The sequence below is a fragment of the Mesoplodon mirus genome, assembly GCF_964341445.2.
Source record: "Mesoplodon mirus genome assembly, chromosome: 5".
In the NCBI taxonomy this organism is placed as follows: domain Eukaryota; kingdom Metazoa; phylum Chordata; class Mammalia; order Artiodactyla; family Ziphiidae; genus Mesoplodon; species Mesoplodon mirus.
Window position 1 is genome coordinate 168,403,472 of NC_138980.1, and position 24,089 is coordinate 168,427,560.

At 34.5% G+C, this 24,089-nt stretch overlaps 1 pseudogene across 1 annotated transcript; it reads right to left on the reverse strand.

The window, feature by feature from the left end:
• Window positions 1-22,046: 22,046 nt before the first annotated feature.
• On the reverse strand, window positions 22,047-22,912 carry LOC309805417 (poly(A) polymerase alpha-like; annotated as a pseudogene). The gene has a single exon. The product of its transcript is annotated as a poly(A) polymerase alpha-like (transcript).
• Window positions 22,913-24,089: the final 1,177 nt, after the last annotated feature.

The following is a 24,089-nucleotide window of genomic DNA, read 5'->3' on the forward strand; positions in this document are numbered from 1 at the left end:
TATACATCCTGGTTGATCTAATAAAATCCAGATTTATATATGCTGTCATGGTGTTAAAAATTAACAGCATCCTCATTCATTCTCAAAATGATTTTGTTTGAATAATAAATTATATGGTCACACTACTCCTTTTTTTTTTACTTTTGGCTGTGTTGGGTCTTCGTTTCTGTGTGAGGGCTTTCTCTAGTTGTGGCAAGTGGGGGCCACTCTTCATCGCTGTGTGCAGGCCTCTCACTATCGCAGCCTCTCTTGTTGCGGAGCACAAGCTCCAGACGCGCAGGCTCAGTAGTTGTGGCTCATGGGCCTAATTGCTCCGCAGCATGTGGGATCTTCCCAGACCAGGGCTCAAACCCGTGTCCCCTGCATTAGCAGGCAGATTCTCAACCACTGTGCCACCAGGAAAGCCCCTGGTCACACTACCCTTAAAAGATGTAGAATCATATAAACGTTCTCCAAGCTCTCAGTTAATTTTCTTTTTGCTTGAGCACATATTCCACAGAGAGATTGAAACAAAATGTAAGAAAAGTATGTATTTATTCACTAATCAGCAGTTCAATTGGTCTATGTGACTATTAGGTTTAATTGCCTGCAAATCATGATCTAGTACATTACTGTTGGCAACCTGATTTCCATAAAGAGCTTCCAAATCAAATATTCAGTCAACATACTTCCAGCTTATGAACCCACAGCCCAAAACAAAAATTCCATTGAGTTTTAAGGTATTCTGATAATAAAGGAAGGTTTTATAAAAATGATAGTGACCTAGGATAGAGACAATTATTCCAAAATTACATTTCTATGGTAATCAGGCTAACATAAAAATTTAATGTGAAAAGTTAAATATCAAGGTTGCTTTTAAATTAATCAGTTATAGTGCTGTTGCTATTCATCAAATCCTCATGCTTTTTAGAAAACTAAATGATTGTATGATGTATTTATTTGCACTAACACACACTTCATGTTCTAAACTGAAGGGTAAGAGGACTATAATCTATGTTGGAAGACAATTCTCAGTGGGCCTTTTGTATTTCTGCATATCAGGTGGCCAGAGACACTGGTAGCCATTTTCTAGACTATCTTTTTAAGGATGTTTGCATAAGGAGTAGCCTTCTAAGAGAGAGAGAGTGTCTCCCTCCAGAGCAGATGGCAGGTGTGTTAAAGTTTAATAAAGATAATGTCTTCCCACTAGGGAAAGCTTGGGTAACTTTGTTGGCATCTCATTATAAAAGTTTGGTGTTTCCTAAACTCAGGTTTCCTCAGCTGTGATGCAAATCACATTTTCATCATCCACCTAGACCCACCTGATCTGCCTCCATTGGATTACTGGTGTATGAAAAACAATGTAAATATGAAGCTCATAGTGTCTGCTCTAATATAATAATAAAGTCCTTTGTCTGTGACCCAGGAGTCTTGAATCTATGTCAGCATTTTTGAAATTGTGGCAGGCTAATTTGTTACCATGCAAACCAGTAAATTTCTCACCATTGAATCTCCACATTATTTACATTCTAAAGGATTCACTTGTTAAAATGTTTGTTGTAGAGAAGTGTGTATAGTCACTTGAAGATCTGAGTTTTCATAGATGTTTCAATGCTCTCGTTCACTTCTATGTAATCACTCCCACTTTTTCTTCACTTAACCCACTAAGGGTATAAAACAATATAAAAATTTTTACAGGTAAAAGATGCTTTCACCCTTGCAAAGTTAATTTTTGAAAGTTGAATGAATAAAATAAGAAAAATAACTGATTTTAACAGATTCATTTTAGACCATAACACTGCATCTCATTCTTTATCCAATTTGCAACTGAGAGTTTTCTCTCTCTCTTTTTTTTTTTTTTTTTTTTTTTTTTTTTGCGGTACGCGGGCCTCTCACAGTTGTGGCCTCTCCCGTTGTGGAGCACAGGCTCCGGACGTGCAGGCTCAGCGGCCATGACTCACGGGTCCAGCCGCTCTGCGGCATGTGGGATCTTCCCGGATCGGGGCACGAACCCATGTCCCCTGCATCGGCAGGCGGACTCTCAACCACTGCGCCACCAGGGAAGCCCAATGATGACCTTTTTAATTTTTTAAATAATGAACTTTTTCCCAAGTATAAATACTTATTACTATCAATCATTTTTTCCCTATTTTGTAAATCCATCTCTTCTCAGGTATTCTTCCCATGCTAGTGAACTGCTTTTTGAGTATATAGATATTATTATCCAGCCACCACTTAAGACAAATTCCCATCACCTAAAGTATCAAGTACTACTGTTTTGCTGAAAATGCATGTTTTTTCTTGAACTGCTCCCTATCTACTTGAACATCACTCTGTTCCTCTCTTCTGATTCCTAAACATAAACCTGACTAACTCTTCAATATACCTCAAGTAAGACATTTTCTCTCCATCTGTTAACCTTTACACATGCTGATTCTTTTTTCTGTGCTACTCCCCATCCCCTTTTCTCCATTTATCCAATCCTAACAATTCAGTGTAAATTTCACCTCTTTTTGAAAACTTCCAGGACACATATGAGCAGAATGAGTTGTTAAACTTAGCTTTGTTTCCATAATAAACTGTGCATTTTAAAAATAAACTCTATATTCTGTTTATATTTTGATTTCTTCAAGGAAAAATGGTAGTGAAGTATTGACAGATTCTTACAATTAATATTATTTATAAGTTCTCTCTCTTTGTGGAAGAGCCAGAGTCTTTTCTTTCAAATATCAACTTGCTTTGGTGAAGTTATTCAAGAATAACATTGCATTTTTACTGATTTCCTATAAAAGTGGCATTACTAAATAAAAATAAACGTTTTGCTAAAGCCAAAAGTAAAATAAGAACATATGCTGTGAGATACCTAGGTGCTCTATCTACCAGGGTACGCATAAAATTTTTCTGTTTTGATGAATGGATGTCAAATGTTTCCCAGACTTGATTTTTGTCCCCTCAAACTTAATCAGAATTTACTTGACATCAGCAGCAGCTAGTGCCTTCTATTATCAGATAATTTTTTAAGAACACAAAATCACTGTGAATCAATATAATCTCCATACTGTGGTATGAGGAATTCTAAGATATCCCCTGGTATCTCCTTCCACTGGTGGTACACGTTGTATAGTTCTCTCCTCTTGAGTGCAGCTGGGAACAGTGACCTGCTTCTAACAATACAATATGGCAAAAATGATGGGACATCACACACATGATTAAGACTTACACCATACAAAAGTCTGTGCTAGAAGAATAGAGTCTCCTGCTGGTCTGGAAGAAGTAATCCTGTACACTACGAACTGCCTATGGAGAGGGTCACATGGCAAGAATCTGCAGTTGACCTTTAGATTGTTGAGGGTCACAGTCACAGGGCCACAGTGAAATGAATTTTCCCAAAAACATGAGTGAACCTGGAAACATTATTTTCCATTTGAGCTTCCAGATAAGAATGAAGCCCAGTTGACAAATTTATTGCAACCATGTGTGACCCTAAGCAAAGGACCAACTAAGCTGTGTCTGGATTCTTTACCTACATAGATTGTGAGGTAATAAATGTATATTGTTTTAGGGCACTAAATTTTTAGTAATTTGTTATGCAGCTTTAGGAAACTAATATAGAGCATCAATAAAATTTGAATACATGTATTATTGGCTGCTAATATCAGGTATAACCCCTTTCTCTAGATTTCACCTAATGTGGAATTTTCTAAACACAGTAAGAAAATGTTCAGGATACGAAGAATCCTAGACACTATTCAAAGTTTACTCCAATAATCTTTAATCCCTACTCAAAATATTAGTTAAATATATTTATTTTGATCACATTCATTTCAGTCTTTTTTATATGATTTCTCCCTTTTCTCTATGTCTTATTGTTCTTGACTTTTCACCACCTGAAACTTGTTCACTTTGTGGCTAAGTGATCCTAGCAATGGATTTACATAAGCACATTTTTACAAAATATGCAAAAGTAAAGATTTTAACCACAGTTGTTTAAGAATACTGCCTCTTTCAGCTTTGGTCTCCAGTCTGCACACTTCCTTTCTTGTGTGTGACTTTTGAAGTGGCTATAGTTATTCTGGATATCCAACTATGGGAAAATGATCTGGGGGCATGTTTAGGAGTTAGCCTTATTCATTTATGTTCAGAGTAACTTCTGTATCTTTTTAAGTTATTGCCAACTTTCTTAATGTTAGAATATGTTCCAGAAACACGTCTATGGCCTGGATTTCTGACTCATACAAAGTTGTGAAACCCAGGATGTGTATAATATGTGCTTATACCGATTATACTCTTAATGTAATCAGAGAAAAAACGACCTTCACAGAATCTAAATTTGTTGGCTCTTGTTACCTTGCAATTTTTTTCTGTATTCTTATTTCAAGTTAATCTAGCTGCCCATATGTATTTTTTTAAGTGTAATAAGATTATCTGCCCACTATAAAGCTGTTCAGGCTTTGCAATATGAGAATAAAACCATTTTAAGCATTCTAAAACATATTTTCAAAATCTGAGAAGTGAAACCCAAACACAAATAAATTGCTAAAGTTTATTTTAAAAGTTGATATGGCTTAAATATGTCATTCAATTGCAATTCTAAAAGACATTTCGGAATGTTATTATAAAACAGAAGAAATAACAGATGCCTAGTTTGGACACTTATGAAAGGAGGCCTTTTTTGTTGGATTAATATTTGTTTATTGAAGAACTGAGGAAAAATTCAGATTGGAAATAAATGAAATGTGCAGTAATGATAAATATACTTAGTGTAATTAATAGAAAACATTTTGGTATTATGAAGTAAATTATTATAGAAATTTGATAATATTAAATATAATAATTCACTAAGAATAAGAGACAAATTCCAAAAATAATTAACAAATAAGGTTTGGGTTTTGTGAGCCCATTCATATGAAGGAATTAATCATAAGAAAATATATCAAAAATTTAAATGAACTGTTCATTTGACATATAAGACCAATACCAGTGGTGGTAACATAAAGTAATAAAATGTCTTTTCCATAAAATATTAAAGACAAAGTAGTTCATGAGTGAATACTGAAGATTAGTCACTGAAGAAAAAAATTTGAAATACCTTGAAATCTTACAGCTCATATACCAAAAATAGTTTGATACGAATTTCCCCAAGTTTAACAGCAATTCTAAAAAGTTGTATGACACCATAAAAATTTACTATGAAGCCCAAAGCTACTTTTCTAAATGATCAGTAATATAATAATAAAAAATGTATCTAGTATACTAAAGAAAAGATGGAAATATTTTCTCTTTCTCTTAAAGAAAATATCATAAAACATTTTCATATTAGAGGGTGATCAGAATATGCAGCCAAAATTACTAAGTAAAAGTGATATAGAAGCATATCAGGCTGTTAATTAATAAAAATACACTATTTTTTCCTAACTTTTTAATTTGTGAGCCCTTTAAACTTTTAGTACGTTTTGATTTCTTTTCTCATTTTAAATATATAGTTGCGTGCACAATCAGTTTTGTAGTGTTTTCTTTTTTTTTTTTTCTTTTTTTTTTTGTGGTACGTGGGTCTCTCACTGTTGTGGTCTCTCCCTTTGCGGAGCACAGGCTCTGGACGCACAGGCTCAGTGGCCATGGGTCACAGGTCTAGCCACTCCGCGGCCTGTGGGATCTTCCCAGACCGGGGCACGAACCCGTGTCCCCTGCATCGGCAGGCGGACTCTCAACCACTGCACCACCAGGGAAGCCCTTGTAGTGTTTTCTTAAAACTGGCTCTTTATATTATATACCCTTGAATCTATCCCAAATTTGGTGTGGGAAGTGCAACAGAGTGCTTTTCTTATAAGTACTTTTTTTTTTTTTTCTATAGGGAAGCAGTGGATGCTTTTATGCATAGTGTTTGAGCAGATACACTTAATGGTAAGGACACACAGTCAGGGATTCACTCCCTTCTTCCAGACAGGTCAACTATTCTCCAGTAACTACATCACACACAATTTTTGAATAGAAGATTCTCAAGGGAATTTAACAAGTTTATAATGTTCCATCTTTTGCAATAATGTTAAAGAAGATGGATAGCAGTGTGTAGTTTAACTATTTACTTGAACATATACTTAACAGTCATTGTTGGGGTTTGTTTGCCTTAGTTTGTTTGTTTCTCTCTCTTTCTAAGAAGGGGGAAAAAAGTAACTTTCTGATGAATTCTAGGGAACGTTTATGTCTCTGAAATAAGTCTTGCAGAAACTATCTTGAACCACTGATTATATATATATATATATATATATATATATATATATATATATATATATATATATATATTTGGCCAGGAGGCTTTCAGGATATTAGTTCTCCAACCAGGGATTGAACTTGGGCTCTCAGCAGTGAAAGCATGGAGTCCTAACCACTGGATCACCAGTGAATCCCCAAACCATTGATACTCCTGATTAGAGCTAAGGGATATGTTAAGAGAGGATTCAGGGCAACACACACCATCAGAAGAGTCAGACACAATTTCTGCAAAAGCTTTGGCCTCATGAATTCTTGGGGAAATAGAGAAAGGGACAGTTTGCTCAGCATGTATTGATCCTATGGTCTTCACTAGTTCCAGCCAGATTTCCATCTAAAAGGAAACATTTACAATTAGCTTTTTGTGACATCTTACTGATATAAACTTTACATAGGATAAAGTTCACCTACTGAGGTATACAGTTGAATGATTTTAAGTATGTTTACAGAATGATGGAATCATCACCATAATTTAGCAGTACTTCCCTAACACACTCTTTCATCTTCATCAGTCATAGGCAACCACTAATTTCTTTCCTGATATATTTTCTTATTTTGTATGTTTCATATAAAGAGAGAATCATACAATATCATATTTTGTGACTAGCTTCTTTCCTGTAACATAATGTTCATCCTTACTGTAGCAGGTATCAATACTGCATTCTTTCTATTGTCAAATAATATTCCACTGTATAGACATATATCACTATATTTATCAATTTATCAGTAAATGGACATTTGAGTTATTTCCAATTTTTAGCTATTAGGAATAATGCTGCTGTGAACATTTATATACATGTTTTTGTGTAGATGTATGTTCTCTTGCCTCTTGGTTAGAAGTTTAAGATTAGACTTGCTAGATTATATGGCAACTCTATTTTTTAAACTGCCAAACAGTTTTCCAAAGTAGCTGTATTAATTTATAATACTTTTCCACCTGCAATGGATGTGAATTCTAATTTTCCTACATCCATGTTGACACGTGTTACTCTCTGTATTAGGGCTCTCTAGAGAAACAGAACCAAGGAATATAAAAGGAAATTTATTAAGAGGAAATTGTTCCCATAATTATGAGTGCTGAAAAATCCCATGCAAGCTAGAGGTCCAGGAAAGCTTGTGGTATAATTTAGTCCAATTCCTAAGACCATGAGCAACTTTAGAGGAGCTCATGATGTAAATCCATGTTCAAAGGTGGGAGAAGATGAGATGTGATGTCCCAGCTCAACAGTGAGGCAGGAGAAAAGAGGCAAATTTCAACTTCCTCTGCCTTTTGATTCATGCATGACATCAGCGGATTGGATTATGACCACTCACATTTGGTAGTGTGACCTACTTGAATAAGTCCATTGATTCAAATGTAAATCTCACCCAGAAACACCTTCACAGAAATAATGCTCAGTGGAATATCTGGGCATCGCTTACACAGTCAAATAGGCAGGTAAAAATCACTATAACATTATCTCATTTGTTATAAGCATTCTGGTGAATGTGAAGTTCAGGTATATCATTGTGATTTTATTCTGCATCACCCTAAGTAATGTTGGGTACCTTTTCACATGCTTAATAGCCTTTTGTACATCTTTAGGGAAATATTTATTCAAATACTTTGGCATTTTAAATTTAAATTTTATTTATCTTTTTATTATCTAGTACAAGTTTAATATTTTTATTAATAGGCTATATTTTAGAACAGTTGTTGATTTACAGAAAAATTGAGCCTATATTTTTATTTTTACCTTTTCCTAAAAACAGTTTCCTCTGTTATTAACACCTTACCTTAGTCTGGTAATTTTCTAACCATTAATAATTTAGTTTTGATATATTATCATTCACTAAAGCCCATAGTTTATTCAGGTTTTTCTTTCTTTTTTTCTTTTTTTAGTTTTTATCTAATGTCTGGAACTTTTGACACCAATATTAAAATAACTAAATAACTTTTTCAACCATTTCCTTCTCCTCTGATTCCCCCCAACTTCATCAAAACAAAGGCAGCAGAAAGTGTGTCTGAAGATAAAAATGTCAAGAGGAGCTTTAGTATAATTGGGGACAGATCTCCAGTGTCCTGTGTGAGATTCTAGCAATGTGTTCACATGATCACAATTTTCTTAACTTAGAAAAATGAGATTTTTAAAAATATATTTGTATAAATAAGGCTTGAAGCATGTAAAACCTTCAAACCCCCCAAACTTGTATGAATCCCCAAATACTTTTTATTATTCAAGAATATAAGACAACATCAGGTAGGTTTGGCATCAAATTTTACATGACAGTAAATACTTCAAGTTACCTATATTTTAACTGGCAGTAAAGGTAAGGTGTTCCAGTCATAGAAAACTTATTATTGGGAGCTCAACAAAGTGTGATAGAAAAATATATCATCTTTTCCCCATTAATTATCCCCAAGGAGAAATGTCATATCCTTCAGAGAAAATGGAAAGCAGGACAGTATTAACATACACTCTGCTTGCTTGGGTCATACCAATTCTGTTTGAATAGTATCACTTTCATGATTAATGTTAGTCCTCTACAGAATAAAGATACTTTATATTTAAAAACCAGCAACACATTTCTTATCATGTCTGTTGAGCATATTGTTTCTTACATTATTCATATCTACTTGAAGACTCTTGTGAGAAATTCATCTTGAGCCTTAGTTTAACTATAGTGCTATGGGGCAAATAATTTTACTTTTACCCTATGAATATGGTGAAGTGTATGAATTATAAAATTCCTGAGATGTTTGCTAGAAAGCCTAGAGCTAAGATATAAGATATTCATCTACAGAAGTGCCTCGATCGGTCTATCTATCTCTATATATATCTATCATCTATAAAACACCTTTTTAGCTCAAACTGTCCTAATTCTTGTTTGCTCATCTTTTCCTGCACCTAAACTTAGGATCTTCCATTTTATTTTATATGATGTCTTTGCAAGTCAATTTAAAATCTATTTTAGAATAAGGCAGGATATAAATTAAAAATATATGTAATAATCAAATAATGAATACAAGTAAAATTGAGTCTTGAAATAAACCTAGCTTTATGGGTATGCCTCATTAGTTTCCTAGCATAGTTTTGAAGTTGAGAAAATGTACCTTAATTTTATTTTGCTATTGAAAAAAGCAGCTTCTCTAGTATCTTTTAGTTAGAAATTTTCACACTGCTGCACGTTTGGGGATTTGCTTTACCTAAATAGAACCTCCATTTCACCCATCAGTTTCTATGACCTAGAGTTTGAAAAGCCTTGGACTGATTGGTTGATTGGTTGTTTCAAGTATTAAGATCTCTTCCCCACACACTCAAGACTCGCCAACCCAGCACTAATCTTGAATCAATCCTGAGGATTATTTTTAAAATTTTGCCTACAATTGTGGAATGTCTGGATTTAAATTTATGATTACCAAGATCTATGAATATATCTGACCTTGTTATATTGACACTCTATCTCTTTTTTCTTGTCAAAATGTTGTTTGATTTCCTAACTTATTCAATTTTTGTGGAAATTGAATCTATCGCATTAAATCAATTATTCTTGGAACCCTGACCCACCCTTGCCAGGCTAATCACTCTAAACTAGATTATATCTCCCATTCTCCTAGCTAGAGTTAGATGGTTTAGCCAAAACAGAAGAACCACATTCCACCACATGCATGATTCCAAGAGGTCCTGAATTTAGATTACCTCTCTGCCCTGTCCCGAAATGATTGGTTGTTTTGTGATCTTTAGGCTCCTAGGATTAAGACTTGTTTAAACATTAATTAGTGCTATTAGCCCCATATCTGGGCTGTTTCAATAGCCTTCTCATCTCCACTGAGCCACGGTACTGCGGTCCAGCAAGGCCATAGAATTATGACACTGCCACCTTCTTCTTGTTCCCCTTCCTATGGGAAAAATGATCAAACATGAAATTTATTCCAAACATGCACATTTCTGTTTTGAAACAGGGACAATATTTTCACACAAGTTGTGCAAGGAACATTCAATAGTTTAGGTGAAACTGATGCTTCACCTCAAAACTCTTGTTAAGGGGCCACAGAATTCAAGTTACAGGGCTCATCCTGATCATTTTTTTTGTCATTATTTTTGTTTTTCTTTTAACTGAGGGTAAGAAGATGATGAGAAATATTTTTCTGAACATCTTTCTCTCTCTCTTTCTTGTGTGTGCACTCACTCTTCAAAAATATAAAACCTTCACTGTAATGTTCTGGTCCAAGTTCTGCTTGGCTTTCCTGTAAAAGAAGCACATTTGTCCAGTGACAGTTCTGCTTCTGTAGAAGCTGTCTGTATATTACACAGGAAATTTGGAAATGTTCTCACCACCAAATAGTTCCACCATTTAGTCACCTTTAAAATTCTATATCAAACTTACTGAATTTTCAGAGAGAAACTAGCCTTGCCAGAAGCATACTTGTTACTGTCAAGTCAGATTTGTGTGTTTTTACACTAATGGATAAAATTCAGGAAGCCTGTGCTTAAGAGACTAAACAAGGGGTACTAGGTCTAGAAGTGCTTCTGCCTATGAAGGCAGGTGTGCTTCAAGTAATGGATGAGAAGATTTCAAGAGCTGAGCAAATAACACGGAGAGGAGATTGATAGATGCAAAAGCTGTAACAGACAGATCCTTTAGATAGTTTATCTATTGAACATTCCGTGTCATTTGGGTACTATGGATCACTAAAATCATCATAGTAGCCTGCTTCTATCATAGAAACCTTTTATGATTAATGACCAGAAACCATGCTAGTAAATATAAGAATAGAGAAGGATATTCTTTTCAATGTTGTGGAATATACCATCGCTCAGTAAGTACCAAAATGGCCACAGACCTGAAAACAACTACGTGTCATGACCATAATTTGTTCTACATGTTCCATCATAAACATTGTCCTTATAAAGAGTGGCCTTTGTGATAGCTGTGCTTTGCAGAATATACTTTTGGTAACAGCACTAATACTTCACTCCATATATTAAAGCTCAACAAATTGGGGGCCCATGAATGTGCACAACAAACTGTAGGGCTCAAATAAATCTTCTGGAAATGACCCAGTTGATTAGTCAGGATTGACCAGGTTCTACTGCAAAAACAAATATCAGTGACTGAATTCAGCATAGGTGTATTTCTTGCTCATATCAAATACAGTTTGAGTTTCCTAAATTTTTGGATAGCAGTCTTCCATGCAGTGCCTCAGGAATTCAGCTGCTTCCACTGTGTTGTTTCTCCAATCAAAATACAGACTCTGCGACCCCACTAAGCCCTAAGAGAGAACACAGAGAGCTTACACCTCTTCTCAAATACCTCTTCATAAAAATGAGACAGGTCACTTTTGCTTGCACCCTGTTGGTGAGTACTGGGCAAGTGCCCCATTAACTACAAGAGGGCTGAGTAATATAAGCCACCTAGGTGCACAGAGAATTGAAGACTAGAAATATCTGCAACACACCTGGACAAGAATATGAGACAGCTTTCTACAAGAGGTCTTGTTGGTCATATCATATAAATTCTGTCTAAATTATCATTATTTTTGCTTTCACATTTCTACTGTATATTTTTTATTATAAAACATTTTGAGTCAATCATACTAGGGTCTGGGTTATTCCCTGGTTGATATACACATTGAATTCTTAGTTACTAAGTTTAGTGAAATTAACTTATTTATATAAGAAAATCATCAGATTATACATATTATACTAAATACTATCTAGATGTCAAGGCATCTTTTGTTTCATTTCTACAGAACCCATATTTCGACACTGTATTTCTCACCAGTGGATTGCCCAGAGATGGACAGAATTAGGCATATAATGAAGAAGCAGTGATGAACAAGATTTAGAACCTGTCTGAGGCAAGTGTCATTTCTCTCTGCAGTATATTTCTCTCCTCACTCCTGCTATCAAAACAAAGCCTGTTAAAAGCAATTCTGGAATTCTCAGTTTCAGACATTAACTATGGACTCCATAAAGATATATATACATAGTTCCTAGTCAAGTTTGCTTTTATTAAAGTATAACTGACTTACAATATTTTATTTGTTAGTGGTGTTCAACATAGTGTCTCAACATTTATATATTCAATATGTGACAAATGGTTACCACAATAAACCATTACCATTTGTAACCATACAAAGTTATTACAATATTATTGACTATCTTCCCTATGCTGGAGACTACGTCTCCATTATTTATTTATTTTTTAATGGAAATTTGTACCTCTTAATCCACTTCACCTACTTCATCAATCCCCCACCATCCTCCCCTCTGATAACCACAAGTTCTCTGTATCTGTGAGTCTATTTCTATTTTGTTATGTTTGCTCCTTTGTCTTGTATTTTAGATCCCACATGTAAGTGAAATTATAAAGTATTTGTCTTTCACTCTTTGGCTTTTTTTACTTAACATACTATCCTATAGGTTAATCTATGTTGTCACATCACAACTGACAAAGTTTCATTCTTTTAGATGACTGAATAGTATTCCATTGTGGTTTTTCAAATCTGCTTAAAACCAGGAGCAGAAGATTAGTATTAGTAAACTTAATTATCTCCCTCCAATGCAATCTAAATAGCAATAAAGATCATGCTTTGCTATGGACTTGGGAAATATCTTTATTCATTTTAAATTTGGATAATGTCTTTTCCTTGAAAAACTGAGATTTATGCTTGAATTATAGAAACTTCTTTCAGATATGTTAATATTAATTATTAATTTTAGTAATATCATTTTTAAAAATATTATTTGAATTGTATTTTGACTTCAAAATACAAATACATTTTTGAATTTGTATTTGGTAATGATTATAGGATGATTTTTTTTCTAATAGCAGATTTTAGAATATAAAGAAACATAAACTTCTCACACAGATCTCAGACTTTACAGAAGGATTTTACAATTTTAGAGGTTCATTTTACATTGCATGTGTTATGTTCACTGAAACAGAAGTGAAACAATGATTATTAAATATTATGAAATTCTAAAAACTAGGATTTAATGCCCATACTTCCCTATACAAATAGTTTGAAACCATCAAATATTTAACTTAATATATTTCATTTCTATGATATTTCTTTATACCAGCTTATTTAAGCATAAGTGTTTTAAGAATCAGAATACTTACCACAAATATCAATGAGCAAGTATGTAAATACCTTTCCCAAAGGTAAAAAAAAAAACAAACCTGAAACATAATTTACATGTTTTTCACAAGTTATATCAATTATATCAGTACATTTTTATTGTTAAACCAAATATTATGGATGTTTAATCAAACTGGGTCATAATGTACTATACTTAGATTACTTTGTTGGATTTGGTTTGCTAATATTTTAAGAGTTTATTTTCACATTTTCTCTTGAGTGTTATTATACTGTACTTTCCTTATTTTTACCTGTCTTTTCAGTCTCTGACATAAAGGTTTATGCTAGTTTTATAAAATCATTTCATGATTTCTCTTTTGCATCTATCTAGAATGATTTATAAAATATTGGAGTTACTTGCACCTTAAATAGTTGATAAAACTTAGTAGTGAGATTATGTAAGCTGTGTCTATGTGTGTGCATTTGATTATTTTGATTCCTAATGCAATTTCTTTGTAATAAGCATACCATAATCATGTTTTCTATTTCTTCTTTCAAACGCTTTTGAAGATTAACTTTTATAAATATGTGTCTATTATATCTAGGTTGTCAAATGCTGGCATGAATTGCTTGTATTTTCTTTTTTATTCCTGACTTATTCTGTGTAGCTTTATTCTCTGTCTCTCTCTGTGTCTCTGATATCATAAGAAGTATGCTTAGCTTACAAAATGTACATCAATTTCTTATATTAAAAAATATATGAGAATAATATTAGCAAACATATTTTTATTTTGTAGAAACTTTTGAGACAATAGGATTAAAGTCAAGCAAAATTTGATAATAAAATATGTATGCAAATCTCATAAATTGTTAACCCTATAAATAGATAGATGCATAGAAGACAGACGGATAAATACAGTTGTCCCTTGGTATCCACGGGGTATTTTTTTCAGGACCCCTCCCTGTACCGTCACCACAAATACCAAAATCCATAGATGCTCAAGTTTCTTACATAAAATGGCATAGTGTTTGCATATAACCTATACGCATCCCCCAGTACACATTAAATCATCTCTAGATTACTTAGAATACCTAATACAATGTAAATGCTATATAAATAGTTGTCATCAGTGTGCAGCAAATTCAAATTTTTCTTTTTGTAACTTTCTGGATTTTTTTTTCCAAATATTTTTGATTCACAGTTGGTTGAATCACAGATGTGAGACCCGTGTATATGGAGGACTGACTGTATAGATAAAATATCGAAAAATGTAATCAACTTGAGTTGATCACTAGAGTACATCGTGTTTTCAATCAAAATTTTATAATACTTATCTTGATAATATACATTTACTGACTAAGACAATTATGCAGCTTTTACATGGAACTCACTCCTGTATCATAAAAACAGCAGCAAAGGGAAATGGATTTTTAAAACATAAATTTTATTATTAATCTACAGAAGATTATGCTTTCATCCATTAAACTGGGGATACTTTCATTTCGGTACATGGATGTTTAATCAGCTTCTCAGTAGAAATAGAGCTAGAACTAGAATAAGGACTGTGTCTCTCTTTTTGAGCAGGAATGTGCTAGAAATTAATTGTATCATAAAGATCATCTAACTCTTAGTGGATGGGCTTTGTTTTAAATTCCCTGTATTTGTGTCTAGCATTAATCAGTGGCAGTGAAGATGGGTAAAAAACATGGCTTTCTGTTTAATTTCTGCTAGTTATTCCAAATCATTTTGCTCAATTTTCTTAAGACAATGATAGACCTGAAACAAATGTAGGGTTTTCACTCAATCTACCTTTATCGATAAATACTTCAAATAATTGACAACTCAAAACACTTTAAAAAAAATAATAGTTTACAGCTGGAATCTTCCAAACAGACCATCCACTGTCAACGAACATCATAAGTCATCTCAGACTTGAAACATGGCTTAAGGTAAGGTGAGTAAACTAGAGCAATAAGGGCACTTGAACTCTCAAATGTTAGTGAGGCAAAAATAAGTGTTCAGGTTTTCCTGAGAGAGAGCACAAACTTTAAAATAAAATTTTATTAAAAGAATATTTAGAGATGGTTCTCAATAGATATGGGATGATTATGCTCAAAATACTATATTTTATCTTAAACATATGAATGTTAAATATTTCAAAATGAATCATGAAGAAAGTTTCCTTTCATCTGAAGACTTCATTTGTCCCCATTTTTTTGGCTTTCCTTAGTTTCATTTATCTTTTTCTTTGAGATTTGCTAGGATGTCTGTTTGCCTGAAGGGACCATTTTACTAAGGGGTTATAAGCAGTTTGTGTTTGTAATATATTGTCACATAGACAAAACTCTATTGTTTGCTTGTTTTTATATAAATTTATTTATTTATTTATTTGGCTGTGTTGGGTCTTCATTTCTGTGCGAGGGCTTTCTCTAGTTGTGGCGAGCGGGGGTCACTCTTCATCGTGGTGCACGGGCCTCTCACTGTCGTGGTCTCTCTTGTTGCAGAGCACAGGCTCCAGACGCGCAGGCTCAGTAGGTGTGGCTCACGGGCCCAGTCGCTCCACGGCATGTGGGATCCTCCTAGACCAGGGCTCGAACCCGTGTCCCCTGCATTTGCAGGCAGACTCTCAATCACTGCACCACCAGGGAAGCCCTGTTTGTTTTTAATTAATTAAGTTATTTATTTTTGGCTGCCCTGGGTCTTTGTTGCTGTGCACAGGCTTCCTCTAGTTGTGGCGAGCAGGAACTACTCTTCATGTGGTGCACAGGCTTCTAACTACAGTGGCTTCTCTTGTTGCAGAGCACTGGCTCTAGGCACGCAGGCTTCAGTAGTTGTGGAATGAGGGTTCAGTAGTTTTGGCTCACAGACTCTAGAGCGCAGGCTTAATAGTTGTGGCTCACGGGCTTAGCTGCATCACGGCATGTGGGATCTTCCCAGACCAGGGCTCAAAATCATGTCCCCTGCACTGGCCTGCAGATCCTGACCACGGTGCCACCATAGAAGTCCCAACTCTATCGTTTCCATGTGGACCTTACAGTCATTAGGATTTAGGATATGAAGTTACTTTTTTTCATTACAAAAAAAAAAAAAAAGCTTTCTCTGTTAAGCTAACATACTTCTCAACTTAATGCTTGCACTTTCAAAATACAACTTAAGCTGTTCTTCTTTTACACAACTGATTGAATGATGTATGGTATTACATATTGGAGTTTCTTGTGAAAATTAATTGCTTGTTTCTAAATGGGTGATTATAATTTTTACTTCTGTGAAAATAAAATGTTGAGTTTTACTGAATGTTGCTTGATATTAAATCTTTAGCATAAATGAATATTTTTTGTTGTTGTTTTTGTTATCTAATAGAGTTTACTTTGTAATACACAGACACTTTTTGGGGTTAACATAATGTTATCTAGTGAACTTCATATAGACATCATTTTTCTTTAGTGAACTATGACAAATTTAAGTTTTAGTATAAGTAGACTATTTCAATTTATTTCTCTTCTTTCAGTATTTTGCTGTAGTTGCTGAATAGTTTCTTAGCAAGGGAAGAAAAAGGATTAACTGGACTAAAACCCAGTTAAAATGCAAATGAAATGAATTTCTGGGCAATAAAGCATACATTAAGCTGGGACTTTAATGAATATAATAGTAAAAAGTCCCTGGAATATTTATGCACCTCTATCTATTTCATCTCTATGCTCATTTAGATGTAAGTCTCCTGATTATTTTAGAGGCTTTGCATTTCTGCTTGCCACAAACATGATTAACAGCTGTATTTCTCCATTTTCTCCAGAGAGGGCTTAGAACCTACTTCATTTCACTCTCTTGAAATCTAACCATGAAGCTAAAAGGAATCTTATCTGACTTCTAAGATTTATGCTCATTTCAAAGAGATTACTGAAATTCAATGATAGAAGCGGTATATAATATAAAATGGCGAAGTATAGTTATGAGGCTTTGGTGCCTACTCTGAAAGGAATTTTATATTTAAAATGAAAGAAATGTAATATTTGTGTTATATCTGTGTGTTAATTATTAGAATAGAGATAATGAATATTTCTGTATTTGTAGAAACAGAGACACTACTTCCTCTTATCAGCCTGAAGGTAAAGGGTAGGCATTTGTAGTCTGGGGAGGAGAGGTTTTGATCTTAGTAATGGATTTTGCTGAGTCAGGTTTTCCTTTTGTAGAGACAAGTCAGAGATTAAGCAAATGCAACTAGGTCATTTCTTTTACCTTGTTAGACCTCTTCACATTTTGCTCAAAGGCGTTTTTAAAATTCAGAGGATTTGAACATATTATCCTATAAAATAATTATGCAACCTATTATTGTAATATATCATAAAAGAGTATCGTCATTGTGGAGTAAGTACTATTCTAGAATCATAAAATGTTAATAAGTGTTCAAGGTCAAGAAAATATAGGATAGGTTGAGAGTTAAATCTACAGAAGCTGGTATATTGTAAGTTGAAATAGCTGCAAAAGATTCATAAAGTCTATTCTGTGCCAAGAACAGTATCCCTGAAACTAATTTAAATGATTAGTTTTACTCTTTTTATGTTCATCCTTTAGAAAACATATGGCATAGCCTCAGTGATTATAGAAATAAAGAAGGACCATTTGCTAGTTATGGCAATGCTGTGACTACGAGATGTAAGGTCAAATAGAGCAAAAGAAGACTAGTCTTAAAACTAAGAGGCATAGAAATGTATAATTTAATGTGCATAATCCACTTTATGCACAGTATATTTTTGATGTTAAAAAGAAGGTATTTCTACTTGGACATGAAAAAGAATGAAATAATGCCATCTGCAGCAACATAGATGCAACTAGAGATTATCATACTAAGTGAAGTAAGTCAGAAAGAGGAAAACAAATACTATATGATATCACTTATATGTGGAATAAAGTATGACACAAATGACCTATCTCCAGAACAGAAACAGACTCACAGAGATAGAGCACAGACTTGTGGTTGCTGAGGGGTAGGGGTGGGGAGGTAGGGGGAGGGATGGAGTGGGAGTTTGGGGTTAGCAGGTGCAAACTATTACATATGGAGTGAATAAACAACAAGGTCCTACTGTATAGGATAGGGAACAATATTTAATACCCTGAGATAAACCATAATGGAAAATAATTTTAAAAAGAATGTATACATATAACTGAATCACTTTGCTGTACAGCACAAATTAACACAACATTGTGAATCAACTATACTTCAATTAAAAATAAAGTTTAAATAAAGAAGGTCTTTTGGCCTCAGCTATACATTCCCACTATCTACTAGAGAGAAAAAGTCACTGAATTGGGTGGTGCAAATGAATTACTGAGTGGGTGGCCCCATCTACTCATCCAATTTGATAGACTATCTCCGGATTCTCTTTCTGAAGCCAGAATATTAACTTTGCCAATTGATTCGTGGCTGAAAGATCCTCTATCACATATATGCGCTGTCCTCTAGGAAATACAAAGTGCTGTGCTGCCTGGTGATTCAGAAAGCACTTTAAATGACTGAGGAAATGTAATTCTTTTACTGTCCTATTTAAATTATCCTATCTACAGTTAAAATTGAGCTGTTATTCTATCATAAAATATGTTAACTATATACTCATTTAGATTCATGTAGTCGTGGAGTTCTTAATCTTAGTTTCTCTGGAACAATTAATTCTATTCCAGTCATGCTCTGAGTACAGCTCTTCCCTGCCATTTCTATCTGGTTCCACCTCTGCATTCTATTTGAATTCTTCCCTATTATTAAAGAGAATAGTCTCAAGATGAATATGCATTTTCTGTGCTTATCTGAGGCAGCAGTGTTTTGTCTCTGTGAAATGTTTCTTTTTCTAATTTGTAATGTAGTATTTATTATTTAAGGTAATCCACTACTTCAGTCATTAATAGTGGTGGTTGACAGTCTACATTCTTGGCGAACTGTGTGTAGATAGATTATTGGCTTGGAGACGAAAAAATTAAGTCACTTGACTAAACACAACCGCCATTGTTTGGCTGCCCAACACTTTACCTCTCATATCCCTGCAGGCATAATGTCACCATCTATTTATTGGAGATCTTCATTTAATAGGACATTCTTCTCGTAAACATTTCTTCAAGGTGTCAATGCCATTGCCCCATCCCCCACCTCTGTGACGAATTCAGGGATGAGCACATAATTAGGCAGCTTGATAAAACTCTTCCCAGTAGATGCCTTACTGTAAAGGGAAGGGATAATTTGCTCTTTGTTTTGATGGAATTTATTTGTATAATCCAATATCAGAATAAGAGGTCACTGTTCTGATGTAGTTATTTCTATTCAAGAATATAACACAAAACATATACAGTTTTTCATATACTTTAACAATGGATCAGTCTACTTTGACATACTAATTTAATAAGTTTAAAAAAAGGAGTGCAGGTTATAATAATTTTATGATAAAAATTGATGCACACAGTTTGAATCAAAATATAGCTCAAGGAGAGTGTAGGAATACATGTTATTCAATTAGTAAGTTTTCTCATAAATAGATGAAGCATTACTTAAAATTAAGATGTGGATAATTCTTTCAATGAATGAAAATTGGGTAATACTGGTAAGAATTTGATACATTTTAGAAAGGAGAAGAACACTGTTTTACAAATATTTATTTTTCTTTGCAGCGCACTATTATCCAAGTATTTGAGATTTTGAATGAACAATAGATATATGTAAGTCAATTGTTTAGGACTTGATTATATTGGCTAAAATATTATGTTAACGGGAATAGATTCAAAATATTATAATAGATTCAAAATCATCCTGGTCATTTGTAAAAATTTCTAATCAATCCAATTCCTCTATAACCAGTAGAAGTGAGTTAAATTTCACTTAGACATCATATTGCAAATATCTGATATAACTTATCAAGCTATGGTAATATATGGGGTGTAAAAACCTAAGAAATGTATTTCACCCAAGATCCCTTTTGCAGCAATGGTGTGTAATGATCATGGAATCACTTTACCATTAAAGACAGGAAGTTTTCATGTCAGCCTAATCAGGAAGAATTTTTCTGAGAGTTCCCGAGCTGTTTATAGTCATCGTGTACATCCACTCTGGTTTCCTCCGTCTTGTACTTTCTCCCTAAAGGCATCAGTGGATGAAAACCCATTCAGACCCTCCTGCACACACCTGTCTAAATGTTTTTCCTTTTTTTTTGTTAATTGAAGTATAGTTTATTGACAATGTTTCAGGTGTACAGCTAAGTGATTCAAGTAAACACACACAGATTTCTATTTTCATAGCCTTTTCCACTGTAGGTTATTACAAGATATTGAATATAGTTCCCTGTGCTATACAGTAGGTCCCTGTGATGCCTGTAGTGGGGCTCTTTCCCATAGTCCTCATTAGCCAGTGTCTAACAGTATCAAAAATCATAGGGGTTCCAGCAATCTTCACTGATGTATTTTACCTTTTCTTCTGTGCAACTACCTTCTCTTCTCTTAAATCCCAGCCCTCTCCACAGAAAAAGACCGTATCCCGTTTTCAGGCATCTCAAGCATTAATACTTCTAGCTGGAACCTGCTCTGATCTACATTACAATAGGAATGGAATATTTTCTCCTTGAAACCACAGCATGGGGTGGGTGACCATCCCTGACAGGTGCTCATCTTTCTCCCAATGTGCCTGGGCTGTGTGCATGGTCATTCAACTGGAGAGACAAGGCAGTGTGGATTGAGTGGAAAGCCACACATATTAACCTGGGTGATACAAAGAAGTTCTTAATCCTCCTCAGTCAGGGGCCTTGGAGGGCACTGACATATGAAACTGCACCAAACTGGGCAAAAAGTTACGCTATTTCTATGCCCACGATATCACTCTTGAGAAATAAAATAGGACTGAATGGGGGGCTTCCCTGGTGGCGCAGTGGTTGAGAATCTGCCTGCCAATGCAGGGGACACGGGTTCGAGCCCTGGTCTGGGAAGATCCCACATGCCACGGAGCAACTGGGCACGTGAGCCACAACTACTGAGCCTGCGTGTCTGGAGCCTGTGCTCCACAGCAAGAGAGGCCACGATAGTGAGAGGCCCGTGCACCATGATGAAGAGTGGACCCCGCTTGCCACAATTAGAGAAAGCCCTCGCACAGAAACGAAGACCCAACACAGCCAAAAAATAAAATAAAATAAAATAAATTAATTAATTAATAATAATAAAAAAGAAAATAGGACTGAAGGAAAGTAGTTGAGAAGTTTCTAATGTATAATGTGAGAAGAAGTGAGTTTTAGAACAGTGAATGATTAAGAAATCTAACACTTTGAAGGAGAGAGAGGAAACAGAACAAAAATGATTGGAAACACATGATAATTGTCAAGTGAAATGCATTTGTTCAAAAATGTTTATTTTAATATATGACAATAATGTTCAGAGGAGAGAGTCCAAGTGTTTCTGTCCCACTTACCTTAGTTGCTCTCTTGACTCCTGTTACTTCTTATTCTTCTCAGCTACACTATTTTCTATCTTTTCTTCCTTCCTTCTCTGTCTCCCATGCACTCAGCCAACAGCCTCATTAGTGCTTTCTCTCAATGACATGTTTCTTCTTCTAATGTCAATATGTTACTGCTCTTTGTATTAATACATCACCTAAATCATTAATGGTGGCATTCTACACTCTACATTCTAGATGGAATGTATGTGGGTTATGGGATAGAAGGCTGACAAGTTAAGTCATTTGACTTCTTTTTTTCAATCAATTTAATTTTAACATAATCTAAACACATACCATTTAGAAAATACAAAGAAAAATTTACGTATAAGTGTGGATGCTATTGCATTTGGATAAAACTGGCAAGTTCTTGCTACTAGCATAGGCCATGAAACACCACAGAAGAAAACTAATATATTGGAATAGATGTTGTGGTGTTTGGCCCACAGTTTGATAGTTTGCAGGATTAACCTGAAGCTGTCAATGTTTGATACTCGATGTAAAATTTCATTGGGTACCCTGCATCTTATATGTACATTTTTAAGCAGATTATCATCTCTAAAGTCCAGGTCTTCTGGAATAGTCTGCAAGTCCTAATCTTGCAAACAAAATAGAAATCTCTATCCCAGAACACTGTTTGATAACTGGTACAAATGCCTCTCTAACAGCTCTTAAATTGATTTCTTCCTGTAATTTCAATTCATCATAGAATGAAGTGAAAAAGTCACTTCGATCACCATGTCTTGGAGTAACACACAACACATCAAGATTGGTACCTTTTTTATGTATTCCTAATTTATAAGTTCCAAATATAAAAATTTTTCCTCCAACATTTTCAATTACAGATTGTGGAAGATACTTGCTTTCACTGATTTCTTGTATCCACTCTTTTACCAGGTTATTTAATTTTCCCAAAATTTAAATCCTGTGCTGTAATTCCTCTTCCTCTTCAAAACCCCCAAAGGGCTTCAGTCTTAATTAGTTTCTGTGTAAGTAGGCAGTCAGTCCCCTTGGAGGCTGCTAAGCTGATGGGAGAGGTAATGTCTTAGTGCTTCTGCAGCTGCTGTGTTTGTTGTGATCCCTGCATTGAAACTGGCCTGGAAACTCTACCACCCTGCAACCCTGTCACCACCCTGGGCATGATCCACTGAGGCAGGAGAGAGGCGAGGGCCTACCTCAGCCCTGGGTCCAACACCAATTCTTGACTAAACTGGTGATGAGCTATGAGAGCCTATACTTAGAAAGGTTTTATAGCAAGGAATCTTAGTATTTAAAGGGAATAAAATAGTAAAAGTGATAATCATATACCTGCACAGGAATTTACATTTAATTAGGAAAACCTTACATCAAATAATATTCAAATTCCAACCGATGATTGTGTTTGACCTACAGTGAACAATAAAGAAGGTTCCGACTCTACCCTCATTATAAACACATTGGAGGCAGATTTTTCTCATGGTTCTGACAGAGCTGGATACATTCTCTTCTTAGTTTGAACTATATACAATAGTTAGATACTAAAGGACCAAATGAGGTCTGTCTCAATCTTCTCAAAAATAAAAAAATTTGAAAATTTAATGGTAAGTTATAAATCATGGTATAACAGGATTTTTTAGAGAACAGATTACTTTTGGTATTTAATCATATAATGTTTTGCTTTAAAAACAGGATAAATAGATTATTTTAGTTTAGGAACAAATGCATCAAGGGTGCTGCTGCTGATGAGACACTGCTCCTTTTCTAGGCATTCTCTTCTGCCTGTGATTTTGTACTGATTAAATTTAAACACATCCTGTTCCACCAGTTCTAAGATCTAATTTTGTCCTTTAGCCCTCTGAGTATAGAGATATTTAACTCTTTTGCTTAACATTATTCACTTACAAAATAAAAATTTGCATGTAAATTGGCTGGACTATTCAACTTTTTAAAATAACACTGTTTAAGAATATACCTTACGCTTAAACATTTTTTTGACATTTTCCAGGCTTTCCTGCTAAGGTTCTTCTTTTGTTCTCATTTTACTTCTCATTTTTTAAAGTAGATCACTTTTTCATGTTTGTAGAAGCCGTACTTTTTTAACCAAAACCTTCAATGCAGCCATTATTCTCCACTTTTATCTACAAATATTTTGAAAATCACTCTAAGAGAGTTTTTTAATGATACATTTATATAAATGTTCCAAGGAGTGGAGGACATATTTAAAGTGATGAAAGGGGAAAGCCTACAACCAAGATTACTCTATCCAGTAAGGATCTAATTCAGATTCAACAGAGAAATTAAAACCTTAACAGACAAGCAAAAGTTAAGAGAATTCAGCA